The following is a 27,951-nucleotide window of genomic DNA, read 5'->3' as shown; positions in this document are numbered from 1 at the left end:
ACATCAAACTCCAGGAGAGTTGCAATTTCCAGGATACTCCTAATGGTACATCTTGAGCCAACTACCATGCTACATTCAAAGTTGATTATAGGTCTCACTAAGTCTGCAAGCATAGAAAATATTGTAACTTGGATTTATCTCCTTATTACTTTAGGAAGGATGCATTTTTTATTTCTGGCATTTATTTAATTTGGGGTGCAACAGTATTTGCATTTTCACTCTAAAAATGATTACTGGCAAAGACACATGATACAAGAAAGTGAGCTTATACAGAATCAGCAAAAAAAACACCTTCCCATTTTACCAAATGGGAAGGGTTTCATTAATTCCAAATGTTTGTCTAGTTCTGCCTTGAATTTATTTAAGCTATCAACTTCCACAATAACAAATGGCAGTTTGTTCCAGCAATCAACTACCCGCTAGCTAAAGACAAACTTCCGCACATCTATTCTATATACTGACTTTCCTCAGTTTGAATCTATTCCCCCTCGGGTTTGCTGATGCTGTCGAGGCAGTGTTAGGTGGGTCGGAAAACTGCTAGTTGGGGGGGGGATACAAGGACTAATAGATTAACAGTAGCCACTGGCAGAGGTGGAAGTGATTTTTGCACTGCTTCTATTCAAATGAGCAGAAGTCTGAAAAACAAGATGCAGGATATTTCAGAGACTGCTGGTAGTCATTGCGTTACAAGTAAACACATGGGTTGTGTTAGGGTAGCTAAGAATAGAAACAGGTGCATGTATACCTGCGTGTACACCAATGCTAGGAGTTTGGTAAATAAATTTGATGAATTTGAGGTATTGCTCAAAACATCAAAGGCAGATATTGTTGGGATATCAGAGACGTGGTGTCACACAGATATAAGTAATGCGGAACTGGAATTTGGGGAATACAATGTATATAGAAAGGATAGACAGGACAGGAGGGGAGGAGGGGTTATGCTATTAATTAAGAAACACATAAAGTCAAAGGAAGTGAAGCCAGTTGACATCGATGGACAGGGCAGTGTCGAGTCAGTTTGGTGTGACATAAGCATAGGGAAATGAAAATTGAGAGTAGGAGTGTGCTATAGGCCTAATGACTCTGATGAGTATAATAATATATTGTACAGGGAAATAGAGTGGGCCAGTAAATCAGAGTCTTATAATGGGGGATTTTAATTTCCCAGATATTGACTGGAATTTGTGGGTTGGTCACTCGCACACTAGCAAGGCTTTTGTGGATTTATTGGATGATTGTTTTCTACATCAGCATGTTCGTGAGGCAACAAGAGGGAGCAATACTCTTGATCTGATTATCAGTAGTGATTCTTCATGCATTAAGAACCTGCAGATAAATGAACCACTAGGTGGCAGTGATCACAGTGTGTTGAAGTGGGATTTACTCAAGGAGGTAACTACCATCAGAGGTAAAGGGAAGGGTTTTTGTTTTCGTAAAGGCGACTATGATGGTCTGAGACAGTATTTAAATTCTATACAGTGGGACCAACTGATGATGTTACCAACAGCAAACTCAAAATGGGAAGCATTCAAGGAACTAATCTTGGTGGCTACCAGGCTTTACATACCAACTAAGAAATATTGTTCAAGGTTTAGGCCTAAATGGTTGTCAGATGGACTAATGAGACATGTGGCAGAGAAGAAAAATGCATGGGATACATACAAATCAATGGGTGACATGGAAGCCTATGATAGATATAAGTTGGTCTGTAACCAAGTCACAAAGGAGATTAGGCAGGCAAAGGCAGACTACGAAAAATCCTTGGCAAAGGATGCAAAGAAAAACAGAAAGGAGTTCTTTACATACTTGAACTCGAGAAGGAAAGGGATGAATCAGATTGGTCCACTGGATATTGATGGTTCAACAGTTGAGGATCCTGCTCAGGTGGCTAACAATCTAAACGAGTATTTTGCATCTACATTCACGCATGAGGAGTTATTCAGGAAGGAGAATGATGTAGGTAAAGTAAACATTGGCAGTGAGCTGGATGATTTTGTAATAACTGAGAGGAAAGTGGAGGAGAGATTGTTGGGGATAAACATAAAAAAGGCACCTGGGGTGGATGGGATCTATCCAGTTATATTAAAGGAGGCAGCAAAGGAAGTATGCAAACCCCTAGCCATAATTATGAGAGCTTCTTTGGACTCGGGGGAGGTACCCATAGACTGGAGATGTGCAAATGTAACCCCAATTCACAAAGGAGGATCAAAGGCTGACACAAGTAATTATAGACCTGTTAGTTTAACTTCTGTTCCAGGTAAATTAATGGAGGCACTGGTTAAAGAAGCACTGCAGGATCATCTAGACAAGAATTCAGTTATAGCTCAGACGCAGCATGGTTTTGTTAAGGGCAGGTCTTGCCTGACCAATTTGATTGGATACTATGATGTAGTCACAAAAGAACTGGATGCAGGGAACAACTTTGATATTATATATTTGGATCTTAGAAAGGCTTTTGATACTGTTGCACATGGAAGACTGCTGCACAAATTGGAGCAGTGTGGCATTGGAGGCAAATTGCTGCTATGGATAAGGGGATGGTTGAGTGGCAGAAGACAGAGAGTGGTAATCAATGGACACTGCTCAACGTGGACTAATGTTATTAGTGGAGTTCCTCAAGGTTCAGTGTTGGGTCCATTGTTGTTTTCGGTGTTTATGAATGATATTGATGATGGGATATCAAGTTTAATGTCTAAGTTTGCAGATGATACAAAGGTTGGCAGGGTCGTTAAGGACACTACTGACGCTATGCTGCTGCAACAGGATCTGGAAAGGTTGAACAGATGGGCTGAGAGGTGGCAAATGAAGTTTAACATTGACAAATGTAAAGTACTACATATGGGTAACAGTAACCCCAGAGCAATGTATCAACTCTGCGGTACTACACTGACAGTGGTGGAGAATGAAAAGGACCTGGGGGTAATTGTGCAGGCAGATATGAAGTTCTCTGAGCAGTGCAGACGAGCTGCAAGAGTAGCTCATGGTGTCTTGTCAATGATATACAGGAATTTTTCTAGCAGGGATAAGGAAGTGATTATTCCCTTGTATAAGGCAATGGTTAGGCCACATCTTGAGTACTGTATACAGGTCTGGAGGCCTCATTTCAAGAAGGATGTAGAGCTGCTGGAACGGGTACAGAGAAGGGCAACAAGATTAGTAAATGGAACAAAGGGTTGCTCTTACGAAGAAAGGCTTAAGTTTTGCAAATTACAGAGTCTGGAGACTAGGCACCGGCGAGGTGATCTGATAGAGGTGTATAAGGCTTTGAATGGTTTGAACATGCTCAATGCCAATGGGATTCTTCATCTTTCTCAGAATAATCACCTCAGAGGGCATAAATTCAAATTGAGGAAGGACAGATGTCGGATAGATGTGCGGAAATTTGCCTTTGGCCAGCGGGTGGTTGGTTGGTGGAACCGACTTCCACCACTTGTTGTTGAAGTTGATAGCCTAAACAAATTTAAAGCTCAACTGGACAGGTATTTCGAACGAACGGAGGGGTGAAATGGGAGAGGGTTTTTTTTTTTTTTTTTTTTTGGCTGATGCTGAATAAGCTTGCTTTCTTGCATCATATGCCTCTACTAATGCTAATCTGAACAAGAGGAAGAATCCCATCAGCATTGAGCCTGCTCAATCCATTCAAGGCATTATACACCTCAATCAAATTGCCTCACAGGTGCATAGTCCCCCAGAACCTGCAATTTTCAGAACTTAAGCCTTTCTTCGTAAGAGCACCCCTTTGTTCCCCTCACCAAACTTGTTGCCCTTCTTTGTACTTGTTCTAGCAAATCTACATCCCTCCTAAAACGAGGCTTCCAGACCTGTACGCAGTACTCAAGATGTGGCCTGATCATTTCCTTATACAAGGGAATAATCCTTATCCCTGCTCCCAAAATTCCTGTATATCATTGACAAGACTGCATGACATACTCTGGCAGTATGTCTGCACTGTTCAGAAAATGTCATATCTGACTGCACAATTACCTCCAGGTATCTTTCATTCTCCACTATCCTGAGTATAACACCACATACATAGTTGGTACATTTCTCTGGGGTTACTGCTACCCAGATGCAGTACTTTGCATTCATCAAAGTTAAACTTCAGTTGCCACTTCTCAGCCCATCTGCCTAACGTTTGTAGATTCTGTTGCAGAAGCATACTGTCATTAACAACCCTGCCAACCTGTGTATCATCTGAAAACTTGGCCATTAAGCCTGATATACCTTCACCAATATCATTGATAAATACACAAAACAACAATGGGCCCAGCACCAAACCCTGGGTGACTCCACTAATAACATTAGTCCATGTAGAGCAGTGTCCATTTATTACCATTCTCTGCCGTCTCCCACTCAACCATCCCTTTATCCATTGCAGTAACTTGCCCTTAATGCCATACCGCTCCAATTTGTTTAGCAGTCTTCCATTGTAACAGTATCAAAAGCTTTACTGAATCCAAGTATATGATATCAAAATTATTTTTTGCATCCAATTCCTTTGTGACCACATCATAATAACAAATCAAATTGGTCAGACAAGACTTCCCCTTAACAAACCCATGCTGTGTCTGAACTATTACTGCTGTCTTGTTTAGGTGATCCTGTATCACCTCTTTTACCAGTGACTCCATTATTTTCTCTGGAAAAAGAAGTCAAACTAACAGGTCTGTAATTACTCGTGTCTCCCTTTGTGAATTGGAGATACATTTGCAAATCTCCAGTCTGTAGGGACTTCCCCTGAGTCCAAGGATGGTCTTATAATTGCTTACTTCCTTTGCTGCGTCCTTTAATATAACTGGATAAAATCCCATCCACCCCATGTGCCTTTCTTATGTTTAACTTCAACAATTTCTCCTTAACTTTGCTGTCATTTATTACAAAATCATTTAACTCCTTGTTAGAGTTTGATAAACATCTGGCCCTCTCCTCCTTGAATAACTCCTCATGTGTAAATGTAGATGCAAAATACTCATTTAGTTAGGCAGCTCTCTGAGAATGATCATCTACAGCCAAACCATTGATATCAAGTGGAACAATCTGATTTATCCCCTTCCTTTTACAGTTTATATAAGTAAAGAAGTCTTTGCTGTTTTTCTTTGCATCCTTTGCCAAAGATTTTTTATAATCTGCCTTTGCTTGCTGTAGTAAATTTCTGTAGTTGCCTTTACAAAAGTAAAAACCGTTCCCTTTACCCTTGATGGTAGTTACATCTTTAAATTCTTAATGCATGAATAATCACTGCTGATAATTAGATCAAGAGTGTTACTCCCTCCTGTTGCCTCTCTAACATGCTGCTGCTGTAGAAAACAATCATCCAATAAATCCACAGAAGCCTTTGCTAGTGTGGAGTGACCAACCTCAAGTTATCTTCCTATTATCAAATAAATGTTTTCTAAATTCAATAATGTTATTGAGCTTTATATCATTTAAATAATTCAGTGAACATAAGTAATACATAAAAAAAAGTGAAAATTCTCAGCCAAGTTTCATGCTACAAGAATTTAATGAAATGCTTGTGCTTATTTTGCAAAAATACCTCTTTTTATATAGCACAGCAAAACACATTTCACTTATTCAGTTCATAAGCTTAAAACTGTTAAATTTTCCACAAGGTATCGTATAGTTTACTTAAAAGATTAAATACTAAACAAAGCATGAAGTTTTAGAAATAAAAATTTATTTTGTAAATACAGTAATATATTCTTCAAATAATCAAGAATGGTATTACACAGGAAATAATTTCTCTGTCTTGACTATGTAAAGCTAATTTGAACATTTGACATAATCCCTTTTTCATCAACTTAATTTTAGAAACAAAAATTACACTCTCAGCTAACATAGTGTGCACCTGTCAGTGGTATGAGCGGTCCCCCACAAAACAAACTACTGGTAGATATTCTGTATTAAGGGTCACACCTTTCAGGAGTGACAGACTGGATTGTAAAATTTAATTCTGACTGGAGGTCCTTCTTGTGGAGGTATATTTATTTTTTTCTGTACCAGAAAATTGACAAGAGCTGTAGCTCCAGGGGCTCACATCTGGTGCACCAGGGTCATGATCTGGATATTTCACATCATTCTTTTCTTTCTTGATGATTCCCTTCTACTTCTGACTCTCTCAGAGTAACTCATATACTGTGTATATATATATATATATATATATATATATATATATATTTTTTTTTTTTTTTTTTTTTTTGGCTGGTGCAGCAAAAGCTTCAGGCTTCCTTGCACCATGTGGCTAATAATAATAAAATCTTTCACCTTGGTCATCTTGGCAACAAATTGCACAAACACTCACAACACCCCTACACATATCCCCGTCTGCTTTATACCACATGGTACAAATATGTGATGCTGTTGCTTTACAGAGCTTCATGAAAATGAGTAGATATAACTAATAAAGTGTTCATTCAATGTGGAACTCAAAAACATTGCATACAGAAATTAAAAAAATAATAAACAATGCGGCTTTGAAAAATCTGTCTTTGCATCGGAAAACTAATAGGAAGCTTACAATTATATGGGCTATCCCAATTCAAGATTCTGTAAACATTAACCGAGAAAAAAAGGGGGCTGGGAAAAATGAACTGAAGAATATATTTTTTGGGATAGGGGATACATCCACCATATATCTCATTTTAAAAGTCGGAATACTGAAACGTCAAAGTGAAACGTTCCCGACCTGCACGATTTGTTTTCGATTCGTTCCCTACACCCCTCTGGTTTCCATTTCGAAACCACAGGGAAGTGGGGAACGAATAGCAAACTTTCTTCTATTTGGTAAATAAACCATATTAGAGGTTCAGCAGGTACTCAAAAAAAATTAACGAGTAGGGCGCACCCATTACATCCTGAATTATTAAAAAAAAAAACTTTCATGTGTATATGACAACAAATTAGGTACACAGTACTATTAAGCAAACAGGCATTGCATGCTAGTTTAACCACACAACTTACACAAGATGAAGTTTAGCTGACTTCACATGAGCCCAATGTTAACGGGAACCACTCAACTGTTAGTTATGAATTCCAGAAAAGCGTCACTTCCGGTTAACGTTTAAAAAGCGACACCCTTTAACATGTTCTCACACCAATAACATTATGTTCTAATTCGATTTAAGCATGTGAAATTTCCAAGCATTTTTAAAATTTTAAAATAACTGAAAATTTTCCTTGTAAATTTATAAAAATATACCAAGGGAATTTGATTTATTATTAGTAGTAGTAGTAGCAGTGACAAATTATGCAAGAAAGCAAGCTTATACAGCATCAGCCAAAAATGAAAAAAAGGCCACTCCCATTTCACTTATTCATCCCCTCCATTTGTCTAGTTCTTGCTTGAAATTCGCAGATAGTTTTGTATTAATTCATTTTGAATTACGTTTCCCAACCTTCATTATTATTGTTTTCTTTTAATTTTTTTGGTTGACTCATTCTACCTTCATGTATTTTTGAACATCATGATCGATTAGTAGTGTTGCCATATATACACCAGAGGCTTTAAAATTAGTGTACAAAATATACATTTTGGGTAAAATTACCCAAGCAAGGTCGTCACACTTTAGCTCGCAGAATAGTTGCCTAGTTTGTTAGTGGCACGAACTCAACGAGGTAACAAAAACGGGCCACAAGAATGCTATTCCATGTGGACTCAACTACTCCCACAGTTATTGCAAATTAGGTGGTTGTATATATCTACTCCAAAGGGCTCCTCCCATAGATGCTCATTGGATTGATATCTGAACGGGGGAGAAGTTATAGTAGCTGAATTCACTGTTCCGTTCCTCGAACGAGTTCTGTACATTCTGACTTTGTGATATGGCGTATTATCCTGTCAGAAGAACCAATTTTCAGATGGACATCCTGCATCCACGAAAGGATATGCATGGCCAGAAATGATATGCATGGTCAGCTACTATGCTTTTCATCCCAACTAAGAAATATTGTTCAAGGTTTACGCCTAAATGGATGTCAGATGAACTGATGCGACCTGTGGCAGAGAAGAAAAATGCATGGGGTGCATGAAAATTATCCGTTGATATAGAAGCCTATAGTAGATATAAACTAATATGTAATCAAATCACAAAGGAAGATAGGCAAGCGAAGGCAAATTACAAGAAATCGTTAGCAAAGGATGCAATGAAAAACAACAAAGACTCCTTTACTTATGTAAACTCTGGACGGAAGGCAATGAATCAGATTGGTGCGTTTGATATCGATGGTTCGATTGTTGGTGATCCTGCTCAGGTACCCGAGAAACTGAATGCTTACTTTGTATCTACATTCACATATCAGAAATCCTCTAGGAAAGTGGATGCCAGAAACGTATTAAACTATAACAGGGATCTAAGTGATTTATTAATAAAATAGTAAAGTGGAGGATAAATTGTTGAAGTTAAACATCAGAAAGGAACGTGAGGTGGATAGAATCTATCCAGTTATATTATAGGAGGCAGCAAAGGAAGTAAGCAAACCCTTAGCCATAATTATGAGAGCTTTCTTGGACTCAGGGGTACCCATAGACTGAAGATGTACAAATGTGATCCCAATCCACAAAGGAGGTTCAAAGGAAGACACAGGTATTTACAGGTTTGTTAGTTTAACTTCTGTTCCAAGGAATGTAATGGAGGAACTGGTTAAAAAAGCACTGCAGGATCATGTAAACAATAGGTACATGTATACTTGCATGTATACCAATGCTAGAAGTATAGTAAATAAATTTGATGAATTTGAAGTGTTGGTCAAGACATCAAAGGCAGATATTGTTGGGACAGTAGAGACATGGTGTCACACAGATATAAGGAATGCAGAACTGGAATTGGAGAGTTCAATGCGTACAGAAAGGATAGACAGGATAGGAAGGGAGGAGGGATTATGCTATTACTTAACAAACACATAAAATCCAGAGAAGTACAGCCAGTCGACATGGCTGGACAGAGCACTGTTGAGTCAGTTTGGTGTGACTTAAGCACTGCGAAAGCAAAAATAAGAGTAGGCGTGTGTTATAGGCCTAATGACTCGAATCAGTACAATAAACAATTGTACAGAGAAATAAAGTGGGCTAGTAAATCAGAATGTCTTATAATGAGGGATTTTAACTTCCCAGATAGAGACTGGAACTTATGGGTTGGTCACTCGCACACTAGCCAGGTTTTGTGGATTTATTGGATGATTGTTTTCTATAGTAGCATGTTCGAGAGACAACAAGCGAGGGTAATACTCTTCATCTGGTAATACTCATGATCTGGTTATTCGCGTATCAAGAATTTGCAGAAAAGCAACCATTAGGTGGCAGTGATCACAGTGTACTGATGTCCGATTTACTTAAAGATATAATAAGAAACTATACAGGGAAATAGAGTGAGCCAGTAAATCAGAGAGTCTTATAATGGGGAATTTTAATTTTCCAGATATTGACTGGATTTTGTGGGTTAGTCACTTACACACTAGCAAGGCTTTTGTGCATTTATTGGATGATTGTTTTCTACATCAGCATGTTCGGAAGGCAACTAGAGGGAGTAATACCCTTGATCTGATTATCAGTAATGATTCTTCATGCATTAAGAATCTGCAGATAAAGGAACCACTAGGTGGCAGTGATCATAGTGTGCTGAAGTGGAATTTACTCAGAGAGGTAACTACCATCAGCTGTAAAGGAAAGGGTTTTTGCTTTCGTAAAGGCGACAACGATGATCTGAGATAGTATTTAATTTCTATACAGTGGGACCAACTGATGATGCTGGCAGGATCATCTAGACAAGACTTTAGTTATACCTCGGACACAGCATGGTTTTGTTAAGGGGAAGTCTTGCCTGACTAATTTGATTGGATACTAAGATACAGTCACAAAAGAACTAGATGCAGGGAATAATTTTTGATGTTATATACTTGGATCTTAGAAAGGCTTTTGATACTGTTGCACATGGAAGACTGCTGCACAAATTGGAGCAGTGTGGCATTGGAGGCATGTTGCTGCTATGGATAAAGGGGTGGTTGAGGGGGAGAAGACAGAGAGTGGTAATCAATGGACACTGCTCATCATGAACTAATGTTATCAGTGGAGTCCCTCAGGGTTCAGTGTTGCTTCCATTATTGTTTTCTGTATTTTTAAATATTGATGATGGTATATCAAGCTTAATGTCCAAATTTGCAGACAATACGAAGGTTCACAGGGTTGTCAAGGACAACTGACACTATGCTGCTGCAACACGATCTGGAAAGGTTGAACAGATGGGCTGAGAGGTGGCAAATGAAGTTTAACATTGACAAATGTAAAGTGCTACATATGGGAAACAGCAACCCCAGTGCAACATATCAACTCTGTGGTACTACACTGACAGTGGTAGAGAATGAAAGGGACCTGGGGGTGGTTGTGCAGGCAGATATGAAGTTCTCTGAGCAGTGCAGACGGGCTGCAAGTGTAGCTCATGGTGTATTGTCAATGATATATAGGAATTTTTCTAGCAGGGATAAGAGGGTGATTATTCCCTTGTATAAGGCAATGGTCAGGCCACAGCTAGAGTACTGTATACAGGTCTGGAGGCCTCATTTCAAGAAGGATCTAGAGATGCTGGAACGAGTACAGAGAAGGGCAACAAGATTAGTGAATGGAACAAAGGGGTGCTCTTATGAAGAAGGGTTTAAGTTTTCCAAATTACGGTGTCTGGAGACTAGGCACCAGCGAGGTGATCTGATAGAGGTGTATAAAGTCTGAATGGTTTGACCATGCTCAATGCTGATGGGATTCTTCTCTTGCTCAGAATAATCACATGAGAGGGCATAAATTTAAATTGAGGAAAGATAGATGTAGGATAGCCGTACGGAAATTTGCATTTATCCATCGGTCGGTTAGTTGGAGGAACAGACTTCCATCCCTTGTCGTGGAAGTTGATGTCTCATTAGTTCATCTGACATCCACTTAGGCCAAAACCTTGAACAATAAGTTCAAGGTTAAACCTTGAACAATGAGTTATTCAGGAAGGGGGATGCCAAAGGTGAAGTAAACTCTGGCAGTGAACTGGATGATTTTGTAATAACTCAAAGGAAAGCGGAGGAGAAATTGTTGAGAATAAATATATAAAAAAGGCACCCGCGGCGAATGGGATTTATCCAGTTATATTAAGGAGGCAGCAAAGGAAGTAAGCAAACCCTTAGCAATAATTATGAGAGATCCTTTGAACTCAGGGGAGGTGCCCATATACTCGAGAGGTGCAAATGTAATCACAACGGAGGATCAAAGGCTGACACAAGTAATTATAGACCTGTGAGTTTAAATTCTGTTCCAGAAAAATTGATGGAGGCACTAGTTAAAGAAACACTGCAGGATCATCTAGACCAGACCATTTATAGCTCGGACACAGCATGGTTTTGTTAAGGGGAAGTCTTGCCTGACCAATTTGATTGGATATTATGATGCAGTCACAAAAGAACTGGATGCAGGAAATAACTTTTGCTGCTATTTTGACAAATTGCTGCTATGGATAAAGGGGTGGTTGAGGAGGGAGAAGACAGAAAGTGGTAATCAATGGATACTGCTCATCGTGGTCTAATTTTATTAGTGGAGTCCCTCAGGGTTCAGTTGGATCTATTGTTGTTTTCTGTATTTATAAATTATATTGATGATGGCATATCAAGCTTAATGTCCAAGTTTGCAGACGAAATGGTAACAGGGTACTTCATGATGTTGTAATAACTGAGAGCAAAGTGATGGAGAAATAGTTGATTTAAACATAAGAAAGGCATGTGGCGTGGGTGGGATCTATCCAGTTATATTAAAGGAGGCTGCAAAACAACTAAGCAAACCCTTAGCCATAATTATCAGATCATCCTTGGACTCAGGGGAGGTCCCGACGGACTGGAGATGTGCAAATGTATCCCCAATTCACAAAGGGTGATCGAAGGGTGACACGAGTAATTACAGACCAGTTAGTTTAACTTCTGTTCCAGGTAAAATAATTGAGTCATTGGTTAAAAATACATTGCAGGATCATTTAGAGAAGACTGCAGCAATAATTCAGACACAGCATGGGTTTGTTAAGGGAAAGTGTTGTATGACAAATTTGATTTGTTATTATGTTGTGGTTACAAATGAACTGGATGCAAAAAATAATTTTAATATCTTATACTTTGATTTCAGGAAAGCTTATGACACTGTTGAGCATGGAAGACTACTGTACAAATTAGAGCAGAATGGTATTAATGGTAAGTTGCTACAATAGATAAAAAGATTGCTGAGGGGAGAAGACAGAGGGTGGTAATCAATGGGTGTTGCTCTTCGTGGATTAATGTTATTAGTGGAGTCCCACAGGGTTCGGTGTTGGATCCACAATTGGTTTGTATATTTATCAATGATATTGATGAAGGTATATCAGGCTTAGTATCGAAGTTTGCAGATAATAGAAAGGTTGGCAGGATTGTAATAACAGTAATGGCAGTGTGTTACTGCAACAGGATCTGGATAATTTGGGCAGATGTGCTGAGAAGTGGCAACTGAAGTTTAACATTGAAAAATGCAAAGTACTGCATGTGGGTAGAGTAACCCCAGAGAAATATTCCAACTGTTTGGTACTACACTTAAGGTGGTAAAAATGAAAAAGACCTGGTAGTAATCGTGCAGTCAAATATGAAGTTTTCTGAGCAATGCAGACAGGCTGCCAGGGCAGGTCATGGGGTTTTGTCAATGATATATAGGAATTTTTCTAACAGGGAGAAGGAGGTGATTGTCCCTCTGTATAAGGCAATGGTCAGTCCACGCCTTGAGTACTGCGTACAGGTCTGGAGGCCTCATTTTAGGAAGGATGTCGATTTGCTTGAGCGTGTACAGAGAAAGGCAACAAGATTGGTGAAGGGAATAAAGGGATCCTCTTACCAGGAGCGGCTTAAATTCTGGAAATTGTAGCAGCTGGAGACTAGGCACTTACGAAGTGATCTGATTGAGGTGCATAAGGCCTTGAATGGGTTCAGCACACTGAATTCTGATGAGATTCTTCCATTTGTTCAGATTACGAACATAAGGAGGCATAAATTAGAATTGATGAAGGATAAATGTAGAATAGATGTGCGGAAATTTGCCTTTAGCGAGCGGGTGGTTAATTGCTGGAACAAACTTCCATCTCTCGTTGTGGAAGTTGATAGGTTAAATAAATTTAAGGAGGAACTGGACAAATGTTTACAAAGGATTGTTTTGTAATTTTTTTTTTTTTTTTTTTTTTTTTGGCTGATGCTGCATTAGCTCACACACTTAGTTTGTTGCTTCACTTGCCACTACTACTTCCACTATAAGACTTCAAATATAGCTCGCACACAGCATGGGTTAGTTAAGGGAAGTCTGGTCTGACCAATTTGATTGGATACTATAATGTAGCCACAAAATAACTGTATGAAAAGAATAATTTGATGTCATATATTTGGATCTTAGAGAGGCTTTTCATACTGTTGCACATTGAAGCCTGCTGAAAAAAATAGACAGTGTGGCATTGGAGGCAAATTGCTGCTATGGATAAAGGAATGGTTGAGAGGTAGAAGACAGAGTGGTAATTAATGAACACTGTTCTTCGTGGAGTCCCCCAGGGTTCAGTGTTAGGTCCATTGTTATTTTCATATTCATTAATGATATTGATGATGGTATATCAGGCTTAATGTTCAAGTTTGCAGACGATACGAAGCTCGGCAGGGTTGTTAATGACACTAATGACAACGCTGGTGCAACAGGATCTAGAAAAGTTGAGCAGATGGGCTGAGAGGTGGCATCTGAAGTTTAACTTAGATAAATATAAAGTACTGCCTATGGGAAGCAGTAACCCCAGAGCAACGCATCAAATGTGTGGTGCTGCGCTGACAGTGGTAGAGTGTGAAAATGACCTGGGGGTAATTGTACAGGCAGATATGAAGTTTTCTGAGCTGTGCAGGTAGATATGAAGTTCTCTGAGCACCGCAGACGGGCTGCAAGAGTAGCTCATGATGTCTTGTCAATGATATACAGGAATTTTTCTAGCAGGAATGAGGAGGTAATAATCCCCTTGTATAAGACAATGGTCAGTACTGTATACAGGTCTGGAGACCTCATTTTAAGAAGGATGTAGAGATGTTGGAACGAGTACAGAGAAGGGCAACAAGATTAGTGAATGGAACAAAGGGTTGCTCTTACAAAGAAAGGCTTCAATTTAGCAATTACAGTGTCTGGAGACTAGGCACTTGTGAGGTGATCTGATTGAAGTAGATAAAATCTTGAATGGTTTGAGCATGCTTAATGTGATGTGATTCTTCCTCTTGCTCAGAATACGCTGGACTGAGACAGTATTTAAATTCTATACAGTGGGACCAACTGATGATGTTACCAACAGCAAATTCAAAATGGGAAGCATTCAAAGAACTTATCTTGGAAGCTACTAGGCTTTACATACCAACTAAGAAATATTGTTCAAGGTTTAGGCCAAAATGGATGTCAGTTGAACTAATGAGGCATATGGCAGAGAAGAAAAATGCATGGGATACATACAAATTAACACGTGACACAAGCCTATGATAGAAACAAATTGATCTGTAACCAAGTTACAAAGGAGGTTAGGCAGGCGAAGGCAGCTTACGAGAAATCTTTGGCAAGGGATGCAAAGAAAAACAGCAAAGAGTCTTTACTTATGTAAACTCTAGAAGGAAGGGGATGAATCAGATTGGTCCACTTGATATCGATGGGTCGACTGTTGATGATCCTGCTCAGGTAGCTAACAAACTGAATGAATATTTTGCATCGATATTCACACAAGAGGAGTTATTCAGCGAGGGGAATGCCAGAGGTGTATTCAACTATTCAACTCTGACAGTAAGCTAGAGAATCTTGTAATAACTGAGAGCAAAGTGGAGGAGAAATTGTTGAAGATAAACACAAGAAAGGCACCTGGAGTGGATGGGATCTATCCAGTTATATAAAAGGAGGCAGAAAAAGAAGTAAGCAAACCTTTAGCCATAATTATGAGAGCTTCCTGGACACAGGGGAAGTATCCATGGACTGGAGATGTGCAAATGTGACCCCAATTCACAAAGGGGATCAAAGGGCGACACAAATAATTATAGACCTGTTAGTTTAACTTCTGTTCCTGGAAAATTAATGGAGGCACTGGTTAAAGAAGAACTGCAGGATCATCTAGACAAGACTTCAGTCATAGCTCAAACACAGCATGGTTTTGTTAAGGGGAAGTCTTGCCTGACCAATTTGATTGGATACTATGATGCAGTCACAAAAGAACTGGATGCAGGGAATAACTTTGATATTATATACATGGATCTTAGAAAGGCTTTTGATACTGTTGCACATGGAAGACTGCTGCACAAATTGGAGCAGTGTGGCATTGAAGGCAAATTGCTGCAATGGATAAAGGGGTGGTTGAGGGGGAGAAGACAGAGAGTGGTAATCAATGGACACCGCTCATCGTGGACTAATGTTATTAGTGGAGTCCCTCAGGGCTCAGTGTTGGGTCCATTACTGCTTTCTGTATTTATAAATGATATTGATGATGGTATATCAAGCTTAATGTCCAAGTTTGCAGAAGATACAAAGGTTGGCAGGGTTGTCAAGGACACTACTAACACTATGCTGCTGCAACAGGATCTGGGAAGGTTGAGCAGATGGGCTGAGAGGTGGCAAATGAAGTTTAACATTGACAAATGTAAAATACTACACATGGGAAACAGCAACCCCAGAGCAAGATATCAACTCTGTGGTACTATACTGACAGTGGTAGAGAATGAAAGGGACTTGGGGGTGGTTGTGCAGGCAGATATGAAGTTCTCTGAGCAGTGCAGACGAGCTGCAAGAGTAGCTCATGGAGTATTGTCAATGATATACAGGAATATTTCCAGCAGGGATAAGGAGGTGATTATTCCATTCTATAAGGCAATGGTCAGGCCACACCTAGAGTACTGTATACAGGTCTGGAGGCCTCATTTCAAGAAGGATGTAGAGCTGCTGGAACGAGTACAGAGAAGGGCAACAAGATTAGTGAATGGGACAAAGGGGTGCTCTTACGAAGAAAGGCTTAAGTTTTGCAAATTACAGTGTCTGGAGACTAGGCACCAGCGAGGTGATCTGATAGAGGTGTATAAAGCCTTGAATGGTTTAAGCATGCTCAATGCTGATGGGATTATTCCTCTAGCTCAGAAAAATCACCTGAGAGGGCATAAATTCAAATTGAGGAAAGACAGATGTAGGATAGAAGTGCGGAAATTTGCCTTCAGCCAGCGGGTGGTTGGTTTGTGGAACAGACTTCCATCCCTTGTGGTGGAGGTTGATAGCCTAAATAAGTTTAAGGCTCAGTTGGACAGGTATTTTGAACGAACAGAGGGGTGAAGTGGAAGTGGTTTTTTTTTTTTTTTTTTTTGGCTGCTGCTGCATACGCTTGCTTTCTTGCATCAAATGCCTCTACTAATGCTAATGCTAATGCTAATCATTTGTATTGAGTGGATGGGTAAAATGAGAAGGTTTTTATCTTTGGCTGATGCTATATAAGCTTGCTTTCTTGCATCATGTTCCTTTGCTAATAGGTTTCATATGATCCAATGGCAGGGTTGTTAATGGTGGTTACTATTGCAACAGTATCTATAAAAGTTTGTCAGACGGGCTGAAATATGTCAACTGATGTTTAACATCGACAAATGCAAAGTACTGCATATGAGCTGAAGAAACTCCAGAGTAGCATTAGAATCGTCATTAGTAAAAGCGTATAATGAAATAATGCAAGCTTAAATAGCATCAGCCAAAAAAAAAATAAATAAATAAATAACACCCTATGTATATAAAGTGCTTAGCATCATACCTAAAACGATGCCACCTTAAAAATTTTCTGTTTATTCAGAAATGGCTGTGTATTATGATGCTAAGCACTTTATATACATAGTCTAAATTTGTTCGCAGCTTGAGGCTCTAGCCCTAAATGCGCCTTAGTCTAAATACATCATACACCATCAGGCATCTCTCATATTGTGGAGTTATACTTCATAACTGTTTTTGCCATCATTGCATCACTTGGGTACCTACCCACTCACTGACGAAGGGCCAAATAGCCCTGAAACAGTGCTGTCTGGGTGGTGGTACCTATCTGAGAATAAGTAACACTAGTCTTCTCCTTAGGTGAAGCGTTACTTATTCGAAGTAGTGCAATATCATGGCAACTCGTTGTGAAGGTATTCACAATATGAGATATAACCTAAAACGATGCCACCTTAAAAATTTTCTGTTTATTCAGAAATGGCTGTGTATTATGATGCTAAGCACTTTATATACATAGTCTAAATTTGTTCGCAGCTTGAGGCTCTAGCCCTAAATGCGCCTTAGTATAAATAACACCCTTCCCATTTTATCCATCCATTCCTTCCAAAAGTTTATGTAGTTCAGTCCTGAATTTATTTAAGCCCTCAGCTTCTACAAAGACAAATGGAAGTTTGTAACAGCCTTCAACCACCCGCTGGCTAAAGGCAAATTTCTGCTCATCTATTCTACAGCTTTCTTTCCTCAATTTGAATATAGAATATGAGCAAGGGGGAAAATCCCATCAGCTCAAACCATTTCTTGGTCAAACCATTCAAGGTCTTATGCACCTCAATCCGATCACCTCTCACAGATGCATGTCTCCAGACTCTGGAAATTGCAGAAGTTAAGAATTTCTTCGTAACAGTAATCCTTTTTTCCACTTGCTAACCTCGTTGCCCTTCTCTGTAATCGTTCTAGTAGCTGAAAAACTTTCCTAGAATGAACCCCGAGAACTTTATGCAGTACTGAAGGTTTGCCCGATCATTGCTTAATACAAGGGGATAATCACTTCCTTATCCCTGCTATCAAAATTCCTATATATCATTGACAAGAAATTACCATATACTGTTACAGCCTGTGTGCATTCCTCAGATTTCATATCTGAGGAATGCACAATCACCTTCTTATTTTTCATTCTTGGCTACCCTGAGTGTAGTACCACACAGTTGGTATGTTGTTCTGGTATTAACGCTACCCCTATGCAGTATATTCCTTTGTCAATGTTAAACTTCAGTTGCCACCTCTCAGCCCATCTGTTCAACTTTTCTAGATCCTGTTGCAGTAGTATACCGTCCTTACTATCATTAACAACCCTACCAACCTTTGTATTGTCTGCAAACTTGGACATTGTTGGATTATTCTGTTATAGATTTTCCTGTAACTGTTTGATTTTAATATTATAGATATAATTTTTTAAAGTTACTTTCATTGATATTTATTTAATTTTATTTGCCTCTAATTGATTGGAGTAAATGGGAAGGAAACTCGACATGGGGAACAAAATTTTTAAATCAACTAGATGACTGTTATTTGTATCAACATGTCAGGGAAAGTACTAGAGAAAAGAATATCCTAGACCTCATCATCACACATGAATCAGATAACATAACAGGGCTGACAGTGAAGGAACCAGTAGCAGGAAGTGATCACGGAGTTCTACGGTGGATGATGACGAGAGAGGTAGCAGAAGTAAAAGGCAAAGGAATGGGTTTTAATTTCAGAAAAGGAAATTACGATGCCTTAAGGTACTACATGGCCTCTATTAACTGGGTAGATATCGCGCTGAGAATGAATACAATTGAACTGTGGTACGCTTTTAAAACATTAATCACAGATGCCTTGAATGCGTATATACCATTAAAAAAATACTCCACGAGAATGGTTCCAAGTTGGATGAATAGTGAAGTTGCCACATTACTTGAGCAGAAAAAGGTGGCATGGAAAGGTTACAGAGCAATAAAAAGTACTGAAGCCTATAACAGCTACAAGGTGATGTGTAATAGAGCCACAGAAAAGGTTCGACAGGCAAAGGCAGTTTATGAGAAATCACTAGCAAACAGAGCAAAGAGGGGGGATAAAGAATTCTTCACATATATAAATGCCAAGAACAGCAGGACAAACCAGATCGGACCTTTACGTAAGGGAAAGGGGATAGTAATAAATACACCAGCTGCCGTTGCAGATGAACTCAACAGTTATTTTGCATCGATATTTACAAATGAAAAGCCTTTTGTGGCAATGGGAAATTGTGGGAGCGAAATTAAAAAATATGTAATTAATGATATTGAAATTTCGCAAGATTATTTAATGAAAAAACTTTCGAGCCTACAGACCAGTAAGGATCCTGGAGTTGATGGAATATACCCTATAAACTTAAGAGAGGCGGCAAGCGAGTGCATTGAACCATTGAGGCTAATTATGCGAGAATCACTAGACTCTGGGGAGATTCCCTTGGATTGGAAAAGTGCCAATGTATCTCCCATACATAAGGTTGGCTCTAAGAGTGAAGTGGGAAATTATCAACCTGTCAGTCTGACTTCAGTAGTAGGGAAAATCATGGAGGCAATGATCAAGGATGGAATTCAGGATCATTTGGATGGAATTGAAATTCTCAAGGATACTCAGCATGGTTTTGTAAAGGGAAAATCATGTTTAACTAATCTGGTTTGCTATTTCGAAAGGGTCACTCACGATCTAGATTTAAGGAATAATTTCGACATTGTTTATTTAGATTTCAGCAAAGCTTTTGACTCAGTCCCACATGAGCGTTTGCTTTATAAGCTGGAACAGGTTGGAATCACTGGGAAAATCCTTAGATGGATAGAAGGATGGCTTCAGGACAGGAGGCAGAGGGTTGTGATAAATGGCTATTCCTCAGATTGGGTTGATGTAAGAAGTGGGGTTCCCCAAGGATCAGTATTAGGACCACTGTTGTTTTTAATTTTCATAAACGACATTGATGAGGGGATAGAGGGCGTGATGTCTAAATTTGCAGATGATGTTAAAATTGGGAAAGTAGTTAATGATCACTGTCAAGCTGAGCTTCTTCAGAGAGACCTAGATAGACTTCAAGAATGGTCAGAAAAATGGCAGCTATGCTTTAATCCAACAAAGTGTAAGGTATTACACCTGGGAAACAGTAATCCCAAAAAATATCTTATTCACTTGGTGGTGTTCAACTAAACCCAGTACTGGAGGAAAGGGACTTGGGTGTTACGATACGGTCAGATATGAAATTCTCTGAGCATTGTAAACAGGTTGCAAGGAAGGCCCATGGTGTCCTATCGATGATCTATCGAACTTTTGCAATTAGAGATAGGGACGTGATAATCTCATTATATAAGGCTTATGTGAGACCACACTTGGAATACTGTGTTCAAGTACGGAGACCGCACCTAAAGAAAGACATCGAGCTTCTTGAAAAGACGGGTAACTCGCCTGGTGAGATCGGCAAAAGGGCGTCCTTATGAAGAAAGACTTCGAATATGTGGGTTGCAGAGTTTGGAAACTAGACACCTTAGAGGAGATTTGATTGAGGTGTTTAAGGCTCTGAGAGGCATCAGTAAAATGAATGAGGACGAAATTTTCAAGATTATAAATTATGCTAGAACTAGGGGACATAAATTCAAGTTACGGGGGGGAAATGTTTAGATTGGACTGCAGGAAGTTTTATTTTAGCCAGTGAGTTATAAATTACTGGAATAAGTTGCCTTCATGGGTGGTAGAGGCCGACAGTTTGGGGAAATTCAAAGGTCATCTGGATAGTACGTTCGGGTAAGGGAAGCACATAGGATGATAGGTTTAATTTTTTTTTATTATTATTATTTAGTTATTTTATTTTTATCATTGTTTTGTTGGGATTTTTTTTTTTTTTTTTGGCTGGTGCAGCATAAGCCATAGGCTTTCTTGCACCATGCGGCCGTTACTAATACTAACATTCAGCTTGATTTACCTCCGTCAATATCATTGATAAATACAGAAAACAATGGGACCCCAGGGGAACTCCACTAATAACAAGTCTATGAAGACAAATATCCATTGATTGCCACTCTCTGCTTCTCTCACTCAACCATCCTTTTATCTATTGTAGCAACTTGCCCTTAATGCCATACTACTCCAACTTGTACAGTAGCCTTCCATATGCAACAGTATCAAAAGCTTTCCTGAAATCCAAGTACAGTATATCATATTAGAATTATTTTTTGCATCCAGTTCCTTTGTGACCACATCGTAGTATCCAATCAAATTGGTCAGAGTAGACCTCCTCTTAACAATTCCATGTTGTGTCTGAACTATTACTGCTGTCTTGTTTAGGTGATCCTGTATCACCTCTTTAAGCAGCAACTCCATTATTTTGCCTTGAACAGAAGTAAAACTAACAGGTGTGTAATTACTTGTAACCCTTTGATCCCCTTGGTGAATTGGAGATTAATTTGCACCTCTCCAGTCTGTGTGGACCTCCCTGCGTCCAAGAATTCCCTCATAATCTTGCCTACATGACCAATTTGATTGGATTCTATGATATGGTCAAAAAGGAACTGGATGCAAAAAATAATTTTGATATCATATACTTGGATAAAATAACTAAATTTTCTGTTTATACTCCGGGACAACAAATCGATCAGAGGAGTTTACAAGATGGACAAAATGGAAGAAACAGCACCGTATTCAGGAATCAGGGGCTTGAACGCCGGGCACTCAAGGCACATGTACTTTTGCACTCGCGTGTCTGACCACTAGGCTACGGCGGCCTATTCAGTAAGGCTTTTGATACTGTTGCACGTGGAAGACTGCTGTACAAATTGGAGCAGTATGGCATTAAGGGCAAGTTACTGTAATGGATAAAGGAATGGTTGAGTGGGTGATGGCAGAGAGTGGTAATAAATGGACACTGATCTACACAACTAATGTTATTGGCAAAGTCCCCCAGGGTTCAGTGCTGGGCCCATTGTTGTTGTTTTTATCAATGATATCGATGAAGGCATGTCAGGCTTAATGTCCACGTTTGCAGATGGTACAAAGGTTGGCAGAGTTGTTAATGACATAAAGACAGTATGCTACTGCAACAGGATTTAGATAATCTGGGCAGATGGGCTGAAAAGTGGCAACAGAAGTTTAACATTGACAAATGCAAAATGATATATGGGTAGCAGTAACCCAAGAGAAACGTACCAACTGTGTGGCACTACACTCTGGAGGTGGAGAATGAAAAAGACCTGGGGGTAATTGTGCAGTCAGATATGGAGTTCTCTGAGGAGTGCAGACTGGCTGCCAGAGCAGGTCATGGAGTTTTGTCAATGATATATAGGAATTTTGCTAGCAGAGACAAAGAGGTGATTATCCCTTTGGATAAGGTAATGGTGAGGCCAGCCACACCGTGAGTACTGTATACAGGTCTGGGGGCCTCATTTTAGGATGTAGAGTCGCTAGAACGAGTACAGAGAAGGGCAACAAGATTGGTGAGTGGAACAAAGCGGTGCACTTACGAAGAAAGACTTAAGTTCTGCAAATTGCAGCATCTGGAGGCTAGGCACCTGCAAGGTGATCTGATCGTGGTGTATAAAGCCTTGAATGGTTTGAGCAGGCTCAATGCTGATGGGATACTTCCACTTGCTCAGATTAAGAACCTGAGGGGGCATACATTCAAATTGAGGAAAGACAATGGTAGAATAGATGCATGTAAGTTTGCCTTTAGCTAGCAGATAGTTTATTGATGGAACAGACTTCCATCTGTTGTTGTGGAAGTTGATAGCTTAAATAAATTTAAGACTGAACTATACAAATATTGGAGTGACCGGATGGGTGAAATGGGGTTATTTATTTTTTTTTTGGCTTATGCTGTATAAGCTTGCTTTCTTGCAGCATATGCTTGAACTAATGCTAATGCTAAAGTTGATAGCTGAAATAAATTCAAAGAGGAACTGAATGAAATTTTGGAGCCAATGGATGGGTGAAATGGGAAGTTTCTTTTTCCTTTTCTTTCCCGATTTATTCTGTATATCTTGCTTTTTGGGATCATGTGTCTCTACTAATGTTATTTCTTGCTGAGACTAAAGTAAGAGAGGCATAGATTGAAATTGAGGAAAGATGGCTGCAGAATAAATGTGTGGTAATTTGAGTTCAGCCAGCAGGTGGTTGATTTTTGGAACAGGCTTCAATCTGTTGTGGAAATGGGTGGGTTGAATAAATTCAAGAACTAGACAAATTGTTGAACGAGACAGATGGATTAACTGTATAATATTTTCTTATTTTTGTTCAATGTTATAAATGCTTGCTTTTTTTCCATTATTTGCCATTGCTGTCTTGCAATAATGCAATTTATACTAAAAAAAAAAAAAATAGTGGATATTAGAAATTTGCGTGCTCGTTTTGCAATAATAGTCACTAATAGGTTCATAAAACCCACAAGTTGTATACTGAATCCAAAATGTTTTGGAAATAACATGTTAAAACTTAAAAGTTTATATTAAAAAACTTTATTGAAAGGAGCAATGCCGAATCGCTTCAGATGGCCAATTTTTTCAATCAGAATCTGGGAGGAGAATCTGTATTAGACATTTTCTTTTTAAAGAATGAATATAAGGTTGGTTGCTTAGCTTGCTTTTTATCTCTTCTAAAATAAATCTGTAACAGCTCATGAGATGATCCAATTTTGTTTTGAACGTGTAGTCATTTTTGATGTAAAGATCCATTTCGGAAACCATTTTTGCCTTAACTTCAAAAATTTCAGTTATTTCAATATTTAAAGCTATATTTTTTTAACATTCGTATACCACAAATTAAACAGTCCTTGTGAAATGTATAATAAGGTTTGCATGTGGGTAATGGTGGATGTGTCAAATACACTCTGTGACTGAAATTGCAGCAACCCAAAGGAACAGGAGCCCAGAATATGTAGAGTAATAATAGCCAAGGAGTTAAGGAACACATGATAAAATTTGCAGTGCTAATGTGCAGGAACACATTTAATGTCAAAATATTGCTTACAATGGACAGGTCAATGTGAAATAAATCTAATATGGTTGCAGATACAGTTTGCTAAGTATCTTGGCATTGAATCATACAGGTATCGAATAGATCCTCTGGTATTTTCCTCCAAGCCTTTCCACCTGGTCATGCAAAAGAATGTGGTCTGCCAACTGAGTGGCTCTGTAGGTGGTGACCAACCATAGCCCACACGTGATAGATGGGGGATTAAATATGACCTGGTTGGCCAAGACTACAGCCACACCACAATTGTAATGTCCCTAGAACATTGGAAAGCTATGTGATAAAATGAATTATGATACATGGTTTCCAAACTGGTGGCTGTATTTGGATCAGGCAGAACATGAGGAATATACTGTATATTTAAAAAAAAATGTTCAAGATAATGGGAATTTCAACTGTATGGATCAAGTAGACAAAGAGAACCATATAGCTGAAATTATGTGAGTCTTGAAGACCTCATGCACCCAACTCTAGGTAAAGGTAACTTAAAATTTTATAAAATGAAAACTAGAAATATGACATCTGATGGTCGTTCTTTTGTTATTTAAAAGTGGATGTTCATTAAATTATTTAAAATAAAGAGGACATCAGTATTATACAAATTTTATTTATTTTTTTATTTTAAGAAAATCTGCTCTCATTTGGATAATTCAAAAAAAAAATAATAAAATAAAATAATAAATAATAATTATTATCAAATCAATTCTATTATTTGATGTTTAATGTCAGCTCTTCATCTGCACCAACTTTATAAACAATGGTGTCATATCATCTGCAAAGAAAAAAATTAAATGCTTTTAAGGTCTAATTAAAATAAATATTAAAAAAGCTTTCTGATGGATTTTTGATTAAATTAACATGACAGCATTTAACAAACACATGCACATACATTTATTTTTTTAGATAATGAAGTTTATAAAAACGAATTGATAAATTAGCATTAGTAGAGGCATATGATGCAAGAAAGCAAGCTTATGCAGCATCAGCAAAAAAAAAAAAAAACAACGCTCCCATTTCACCCCTCCATTCGTTCCAAACACCTGTCCAGCTCAGCCTTAAATTCATTTAGGCTATCAACTTCCACAACAAAGGATGGAAATCTGTTCCACCAACCAATCTGTTCTACCTGCTGCCTAAAGGCAAACTTCCACACATCTATCCTACATCTTTCTTTCCTCAATTTGAATTTATGCCCTCTCAGGTGATTATTCTGAGCAAGAGAGCATGCTCAAACCATTCAAGGCTTTATACACCTCAATCAGATCACCTCACAAGTGCCTAGTCTCTAGGCACTGTAATTTGCAAAACTTTAGCCTTTCTTCGTAAGAGCAACCTTTTGTTCCATTCACTAATCTTGTTGCACTTCTCTGTACTCATTCCAACAGCTCTACATCCTTCTTAAAATGAGGCCTCCAGACCTGTATACAGTACTCAAGGTGTGGCCTAACCATTGCCTTATACAAGGGGATAATCACCTCCTTATCCCTGCTAGAAAAATTCCTGTATATCATTGACAAGACACCATGAGCTACTCTTGCAGACCATCTGCACTGCTCAGAAAACTTCATATCTACCTGCACAATTACCGCCAGATCCTTTTCGTTCTCTACCACTGTCAGTGTAGTTCCATGGAGTTGATATGTTACTCTGGGGTTACTGCTTCCCATATGTAGTACTTTACATTTGTCAATGTTAAACTTCATTTGCCACCTCTCAGCCCATCTGCTCAACTTTTCTATATCCCACTGCAGCAGCATACTGTCATTAGTGTCCTTAACAACCCTGCCAACCTTCGTATCATCTGCAAACTTGGACATTAAGCTTGATATTCTATCATCAATATCATTTATAAATACAGAAAACAACAATGGACCCAACACTGAACTCTGAGGGACTCCACTAATAACATTAGTCCACGATGAGCAGTGTCCATTGATTACCACTCTCTGTCTTCTCCCACTCAACCATCCCTTTATCCATAGCAGCAATTTGCCTCCAATGCCACACTGCTCCCAATTTGTTAAGCAGTCTTCCACGTGCAACAGCATCAAAAGTCTTTCTATGATCCAAATATATTGATATTAAAATATCAATATATTTTATTGATATAAGATCCAAATTTTACTGATATCAATATAAGATCCAAAAAAACATTGATATTAAATGTAATTGTTCCATGGAGAAACTCGATGGAGCAATGGTATGTTTTTTAAAACTAACTTTATTGTTAACGCGTTAATCAACATAATATTAGCTAATGAAAAACGCCTTCCTAGGATATCCCATTTGTTTTGTATAATATAATTATACCATGATTAATCAAAAAAAAAAAAAAAAATTAAGCCAAAATCATATTTTGGCCTACAATAATTTTATTTTTAAAGAGTTACTGTCTGTAATGCTATAGCAGCCACATTGCTCAAACAGTGATGAGAACTGATGCAAATGTGCCACCTGGCCTAATGCTTAGCCCTATAACAGTCCATCTCTATCAATAAAAAAAAATGACTGGTTCAAATGTGATGTTCAATAATTATTGATTTGTAGGTTTACATGAGCTAATATACAGGGTGTCCTTAAAATAAACATTGATATTTATTGAGGGAATTCATTAAAATATAAGAAAAGTCTACACTCAGTTCGAAGTAGGAACGATGGGTTTTGAGTTGCAGCATTACACAGATTAGTGACATCATTTTCATGTCTAGATTTTGTATGCACAGTAATAATAAATTTATGAAAAAAGCTTACTTTGATTAGAAATGTTTTATTTTTGTAAAAATGTTTTTATTTTAATTAGTACTAAGTATATGAATAATGTTACTTGTACTTAGTGGCATAACTAGGGTTGTGGCCCCCAGGGCAAATAAAAAATTACACCCCTTGGAAAATAAAAAATTGGAATTTTTGTATTTTTTCAAACATAAAAATGGCACCCTCCAAATTTGGCAACCAGGGCTCAATGTCCCACCTGCCTCACCCTAGTTACGCCACTACTTGTACTGTACTTGGTTATCAATAAATCTAGAACAATAAATCTTCGTTGATTAATAAAATTTAGTTATGAATTGAAGAGTACCCAGAAACTCAATAACGCTGTACAGCAGGAGTAAATGAATTTTATTAGCACTGCAATCAAACTGGAGCATAATCAAAAGAAACATCACAAAATATATTCAAAATGAGTGCCATGTGACAGGAACAAGCTTCAATAAAGTGAGAAGGAACTCGTAGCTGTGTGAGTAGCACTGATATTTAATAGCAGCAGTAGCTTCGTGGATGTGATTCAATAAATCATCTTGGTTAACCTCTGTGGCATAAACAGTTTGTTTCATGTGACCCTACATATAAAAATCCAAATAGTTAAGGTCAGGAGAGCATGATTGCCAAGAAATGGGACCTTTGCAAAGATTCTGGTAACAATCATTTAAGAATGTTTTTATTTGTTGCCCAAAATGTGCGGGTGCTCCGTCATACTGAAACCACATATTGGCTAATAAACACCTTCCAGAAGTGCTGGCAATGTCCTCTGCAAAAACTGTTAAGCAATGATCAGCATTTAGATAGGCAGAAAACTCGTGATGAATCAAGTTATCTCCTGCAATGCTGGCCCGCATATTGACACTAAACTAAACTTACTTAGAATGGTGAGGATTTTCCACTGACTGTGTACTGTGCATAATGAATATCCAATCTCGTGTAAATGTTGCCTTGTTGGTCCTCAGGATACTGACAAGAAAGTCAGGGCTGTTATTGATACAATTATGTATACATAAACAAAATTGCTCACAGGCATGTGAATCTTCTGCTTGCAATGCCTGAACTCCATGTACATGGTATACATAGTCTGTGCTCAAGCAGTGTGTATCAAATTGCTCAGAATAATCGCCTGAGAGGGCATAAATTCAAATTGAGGAAAGACAGTTGTAGGAAAGATGTGCAGAAGTTTGCCTTTAGCCAGCGGGTGGTTGATCACTGGAACAAACTTTCATTTGTCGTAGAAGTTGATAGCTTAAATAGATTCAAGGCAGAACTAAACAAACATTTGGAGTGAGTGGATGGGTGAAATCAGAAGGTTTTTTTTTTTTTTTGTCTTTTTGGCTGATGCTATATAGGCTTGTTTTCTTGCATCATGCACTTTTACTAATTCTAATGCT

At 38.5% G+C, this 27,951-nt stretch overlaps 1 protein-coding gene across 1 annotated transcript in view; it reads right to left on the bottom strand.

The window, feature by feature from the left end:
* The window catches only part of LOC150075652 (uncharacterized), a 30,901-nt gene extending 23,894 nt beyond the window's left edge, over nt 1-7,007 (bottom strand). The window contains exon 1 of the mRNA XM_090388256.1: nt 6,961-7,007. The gene's annotated coding sequence lies outside the window, so the exon portion shown is untranslated. The remainder of the gene's footprint in view (nt 1-6,960) is intronic.
* Between the last annotated feature and the right edge of the window lie 20,944 nt (nt 7,008-27,951).

This window comes from Mastigoproctus giganteus, chromosome 14, assembly GCF_048544385.1.
Source record: "Mastigoproctus giganteus isolate SK-2022 chromosome 14, ASM4854438v1, whole genome shotgun sequence".
Lineage (NCBI taxonomy): Eukaryota > Metazoa > Arthropoda > Arachnida > Uropygi > Thelyphonidae > Mastigoproctus > Mastigoproctus giganteus.
This window is presented reverse-complemented; position numbering and strand designations above follow the sequence as displayed.